Source organism: Podarcis vaucheri (assembly GCF_965113315.1).
Source record: "Podarcis vaucheri genome assembly, chromosome: 13".
Lineage (NCBI taxonomy): Eukaryota > Metazoa > Chordata > Lepidosauria > Squamata > Lacertidae > Podarcis > Podarcis vaucheri.
The window spans coordinates 36,337,608-36,343,992 of record NC_138751.1 but is presented as its reverse complement, the minus strand read 5'-3'; the positions used below and the strand labels follow the sequence as shown (position 1 = coordinate 36,343,992).

The following is a 6,385-nucleotide window of genomic DNA, read 5'->3' as shown; positions in this document are numbered from 1 at the left end:
TTAATTTCCTTTTTTTCTCATTACAAATATACTTATAACATACAATTTACATAACATCTCTCCCCCCCCCCCTTTGGACTTCCCTCAACCTCCATTTCTGATTTATTATCCTCATTATTATATTCTGCTATTTTCTACAAATATCATATTTCCCCTTTTATTACATTATTTGTTCCCTATTCATAAAGTTGTGAATGTTTATTTAACAGAATCGCCCGTTCCTCATTCTGTCAGCATACCTTAAATCTAGCAGCCTAAGCTTTGCAAGAACTGAACTGCAATAAAAGGTCTCAAAGGTAGAATTCCAAATCTTGACTAAGTCAGAATATGTGTCATCTTGGGGGCGATCCTGCAACTGGTCCTGGTTGTTTGAGATGCGCAGAGGTGGACAAGGGACTAAAATGCAGGACCCACAGTTCTGCCTGTCTATATTCTAATTGAAATGTGGATGTGTGTTCTGCCAAGCTCAATACAGCTTCTGTACATGGCATGTTCTCAGAGCAAGCTGAAATAGCAAGACAGACTAGGGCCGTCTTCCTAGCAAGTCATGGGGATGAAAAGTCTTCACACACACCCCTTGCAGGAGAGGACCTCATGCAGCTGGGAAAACTATTATGGGGGTGAACTCTCATCATCTGTACCAACCTGCCACCGACAAATTTGGCTAGGAGGAACGATCACACATCAGATGCAAATGTGTGATGGAACGGGCGACAGAACATGTGGTTGCATTGCGATATGTATATTTGCAATCATATGGATACCTTGTATGATCTATTCTGGGATCATGGGAAATGTCTGTGTGTGTGTGTGTGTGTGTGTGTGTGTGTACCTCACTCACACACTTCAGTGAAACAAGGGAAGGGGAATGGGCTGTATTTCCGACACCACATGCAGGTGTTTGAATCAGCCAACACACACTCAAAACTTAAATTGCATTTCAAAGCTCAGCCCATGTTGCAAAGTCTACCATTTGCAAGATATATATTGGTCCTCAGTCTTGCTCATGACATACTGTACATTTGCGCAGAGACAGAGAACATGTGGTCTCCAGATCATTCAAAACTACAACTCCTATCATTCCTGACCATTGGCCACAGTGGCTGGGGGCTGATGGGAGTAGGAGTGTGGCAGCGTCTGGAGGGACCACAGATTCCCCATCTCTGCATTCGCCAACGTGGCTCAGCTTCAGCTGCTCCTTGTTTTCAAGGAAATGAGTTTTTATTTTTCCTGAGCTGGAGAAGGAAAAAAGGAACTACCAAGCACATTGGGATTCTCTCCCTGACCCCTTGAAGGGGCAAATATACCACAGAAATGTAATTGGTATTGTTTCTGACACAGCACCAAAAGTTGTCGTCCTCCGGCAGGCCAAGGCCAATACTGCCATTTGCAAACAAACAAGGTGGGAGGGAGTATTGCATGCAAAGAGCCTCACCCCACAACAGGGATGGTTTATGTGATGGGTGTGTGAGACTTTGGGGCAAGGAGAGGCCTCTGTTCACCCTGAGCAGCTCAGCAGCTAAGAGTCCTCAAACCAGGAGAGAGTCAGACAATAGACAATGAGCTTAGAAATTGGGCTTTTCATGAGCAGCAGAAGGAAGCAATACAGTGGTACCTCAGTTTACGAACTTAATCCATTCCTGAAGTCCGTTCTTAAACCAAATCCGTTATTAAACCGAGGTGTGCTTTCCCTAATGAGGTCTCCTGGCACCAGTGCCCTTCCACCATTCGGCTTCCGTTCTTAGACCGAGGTAAAGTTCGCTAACTGGAACACTACTTCCAGTTTTGCGGAGTTTGTAAAACAAATAGTTTGTAAACAGGGCTGTTTGTAAACCGAGGTAAAGGTAAAGGGACCCCTGACCATTAGAATCATAGAATCATAGAATCATAGAATCATAGAGTTGGAAGAGACCACAAGGGCCATCGAGTCCAACCCCCTGCCAAGCAGGAAACACCATCAGAGCACTCCTGACATATGGTTGTCAAGCCTCTGCTTAAAGACCTCCAAAGTAGGAGACTCCACCACACTCCTTGGCAGCAAATTCCACTGTCGAACAGCTCTTACTGTCAGGAAGTTCTTCCTAATGTTTAGGTGGAATCTTCTTTCTTGTAGTTTGGATCCATTGCTCCGTGTCCGCTTCTCTGGAGCAGCAGAAAACAACCTTTCTCCCTCCTCTATGTGACATCCTTTTATATATTTGAACATGGCTATCATATCACCCCTTAACCTCCTCTTCTCCAGGCTAAACATGCCCAGCTCCCTTAGCCGTTCCTCATAAGGCATCATTTCCAGGCCTTTGACCATTTTGGTTGCCCTCCTCTGGACACGTTCCAGTTTGTCAGTGTCCTTCTTGAGCTGTGGTGCCCAGAACTGGACACAGTACTCCAGGTGAGGTCTGACCAGAGCAGAATACAGTGGCACTATTACTTCCCTTGATCTAGATGCTATACTCCTATTGGGGGGTATAGTTGTGGTCCAGTTGTGGCCGACTCTGGGGTTAGGTCCAGTTGTGGCCGACTCTGGGGTTGTGGTGCTCATCTCGCTTTATTGGCCGAGGGAGCCGGCGTACAGCTTCCGGGCCATGTGGCCAGCATGACCAAGCCACTTCTGGCAAACCAGAGCAGCGCACGGAAACACCGTTTACCTTCCCGCCGGAGCGGTACCTATTTATCTATTTGCACTTTGACGTGCTTTCGAACTGCTAGGTTGGCAGGAGCAGGGACCGAACAACTGGAGCTCACCCCGTTGTGGGGATTCGAACCGCCGACCATCTGATCGGCAAGGCCTAGGCTCTGTGGTTTAACCCACAGCGCCACCTGCATCCGTAAACTGAGGTACCACTGTACTAACCTTAAAAAAACAAAAACAAAAAACTAAAGTGTAGCTTGGTGCATCAGACCAAAGGTGAGTCTGTTCCAGGGATGGAAAACCAATAGCCCTTCGGATGTGGCTGGACTCCAGCTCTCATCAGCCCCAGTTGGCAAGGCCTATGGGAGTGGGGAGTCCCAACATCTGGAAGACTATAGGTTCTCCATCCTTTGTGTAGCCCATCACTACAGGCAAGTTTGCATTTAGGTGGGAGGTTACATTCCAAGACACTGCACGTTTAAGTGAAATCGCATACAGTGGTACCTTGGTTCTCATACTTAATCCGTTCCAGAAGTCCGTTCCACAACTAAAGTGTTCCAAAACCAAGGCATGCGCTTTCCCATAGAAAGTAATGCAAAATGGATTAATTCATTCCAGACTTTTAAAAACAACTCCTAAAACAGCAATTTAATATGAATTTTACTAGCTAACACATAGGTAGGCAAACTAAGGCCTGGGGGCCGGATCCGGCCCAATCGCCTTCTAAATCTGGCCAGCAAATGGTCCAGGAATCAGAGTGTTTTTACATGAGTAGAATCTGTGCTTTTTTTAAAAAAAATGTATCTCTGGTTTATTTGTGGGGCATAGGAATTTGTTCTCCGCTCCAAAAAAAATATATAGTCCAGCCCACCACAAGGTCTGAGGGACAGTGAACCGGCCCCCTGCTGAAAAAGTTTGCTGACCCCTGATCTAACAAGAGCATCGATCCATAAAATGAAAGCAATAAACAATGTACTGCAGTCACACAATCAACCAATCCGTAGCTGAACTGGGTTCCACAGTCAAAAGAATGAAAAAAAGAGCTGCAAAAAAAAAAAAAGGAAAATAAATAGCAAAAACAGACAGACCTCAGTGTAACACTCAAAACGGAAGTGTGGCACTCAAAACGGAGCACGTTCAGCTTCCGACAAATAGTTCGCAAACCCGAACACTTACTTCTGGGTTTGGGCACCAAGTTGTTTGAGTACCAAGGCGTTTGAGAACCAGGGTACCACTGTATATTGAAAACACCACTGAAAAAGCCTGCAAACACCCTCTAAGCCTCTTGAAACCCTTGGGAAACCCTTTTTTAAAAAAACCAAAACTCTATCAAACTCCACCACAATAGCTCCCTCCAAACCTCCTTGCTCAAACTCCAACTCTCCACAGGCCTCAAAGGTTGGTGCAAGGGCTCCTGGAATCGCACTCGCAAAGGCTGGTGGAATTGCCAGATGCTGTTTTTGTGCCATTTTTTTTAGCTCTTTTAGGGCCGATTTTTGCTCCGCATCAATGGGGAGTTACATGTATTTCTCCAACAGAGGCCAGCCAATTGTTTTGGAAGCTCACAAAACGCCCTAGCCATAGGCTAGTCAAATCTAAGGCCAGGCCTAGCAGCACCACCAGGCATCCTCAGGCAGCTGACATGGTCCCATCATTAAACAAAAATAAAGATTAAACAACTCCTAGCAATGGACATTCTCCATCACCACAAGGCCCCAGAAGTTGGCTCAACTTGTGGGACTTTGTAAAGGAAAAACGGCCGCCACTGGCAGTAGGTCAGAGGTCTTCTGTTATGTTTTAACAAAGGTCCAGGGCAGAAATGGATAGTGAATGGTGCTGTAGAGTACACCTGCTAGAGATCCCCAGGAACCCCAGGTGCACAGCACATCGTTGTATGGGGAGGGGGTTTCTTTGTTGCGCTCCCCAGTCCTGGAGCTGGCTCTGATGGAGATAACCATTAATAACCCTGAAGCGTCCTTGTGCAATGTAGGGCCATGGGAAGAATTTAAGATTTTCAGTTTGAAGGGCTGCTTTAAAGGACTGGGGGTGTCTGAAAGAAGGCGTCTCCAGAACCATCCCTAGAAAAAGGGATAGGTAGATAAGAGTTTTCAGAGACTCTTTGACTGCTAGCTTAGCAGATGCCAAAGTGGTCGCCAGCAGCTACTAGATGCAACAGCAGGTAAATCCAGAAGAGCAGGTAAGTCTGGTGAGAGAATAAGAGACATTTGCAAAAGTTTTTAAAAAAATATATGTTGAAATAGTGGAAAAACCTCACTAACGCTCAAGGTCCCTTGATGGATTTGCAATAATGAAAAGCTGATGTGAGAGATCACTCTGAAGATCTTTACACTGTAGAGCTAAACGAGCTACCATGTCAAGGGGAATGGTATAAGCCAATCCTTGACCTGACTTTCTATATGCATGGTGTGCTTCTGTGTGTACATATTTGTTTTATTTATGGGGAGCGTTCAGACATACAAATCAGTGGGTTGAGTACCAGGCTGATAGGCAGCAGGATATCTGAATAATCAGGTCATAGGTTTGGGGCAACAGAGAGAATGGCCACATTCTGCAGAACCTCGGACAGCTCCAAATTGGCAGAGATGTTGCTTTTGTTGGAAGCACACCTCCACACTGCAAAGCAAAACGCTACACCCTCCAACTCCTCTGGGCTGCTGGCTGCCCACCATTTTAATTTACCGGTACTTGACACATTTTGTCTAATCCTCTTTTAAAGTCATCAAGGTTGTGGCAAGGAGTTCCATAGCTGAACTATGTGCTGTGCGAAGGGCTTTCTTTGGTCTGTCCTGAACCTTCCAATGTTCATTCAGCTTCACCCCTAAAAGCATATGCCCTGCAATATCAGGGAGAGGAAAACAGGCGCACTCAGCATGTGTGCACCACTGCAGTTTTTGCAACTCGGTACACAGAGCGGGAGAATTGCAACACTGACAGGCAGCATCACGCCAGCTGGCTTGGAAAACTGGTAAGTTAGCCAGAGCAGGAGGTGCAACTTTGGGTGACATTAGAAATGCATCTACGCAGGAGGGAGACAAGGGCTATGGCGAAAGCCTTGTGTGGACACTTCCTTCAAGTTAGGAGTGAAAGGGGACCAGTATTATTTTACAGGAATTGACACTTTTTCCCTACATTGCTGGGTTCCACCAATACTCTTCCTAGGGTGGTCGCTTAAGGCATTGTCCCCAAAGAGAGAACAAGACACACACATGGAAGCAGCTTTGCAGTGAATGTGCACATGCTAATTTTAAAGCGTCAATGCAAATTTAGAAATTAACCACTGTCATTGAAATATAGCACAAGGAGGTGACCTGAACACTTGCTCAGTCTGCTCTCTTGTTGCAAACTGTAGATAGGCAACTTCAAGGCCTCTGCCCTTCTTTTAACCCAGTGGTTCTCAAAGGGTGTGGCTCAATGGTCTCGACAGATAGCAAAATCCGTGTTAAATTGCTGTTTTGTTGTTGTTGTTGTTGTTGTTGTTTAGTCGTTTAGTCGTGTCCGGCTCTTTGTGACCCCATGGACCAGAGCACGCCAGGCACTCCTGTCTTTCACTGCCTCCCGCAGTTTGGTCAAACTCATGGTGGTAGCTTCGAGAACACTGTCCAGCCATCTCGTCCTCTGCTGTCCCCTTCTCCTTGTGCCCTCCATCTTTCCCAACATCAGGGTCTTTTCCAGGGAGTCTTCTCTTCTCATGAGGTGGCCAAAGTTTTGGAGCCTCAGCTTCCTGATCTATCCTTC

The 6,385-nt window shown here is 46.1% G+C and overlaps 1 protein-coding gene across 2 annotated transcripts in view; it reads right to left on the bottom strand.

Moving 5' to 3' along the window:
• PDK2 (pyruvate dehydrogenase kinase 2) overlaps window positions 1-6,385 on the bottom strand; it is a 266,084-nt gene that overhangs the window by 195,845 nt on the left and 63,854 nt on the right. The window lies entirely within an intron of this gene.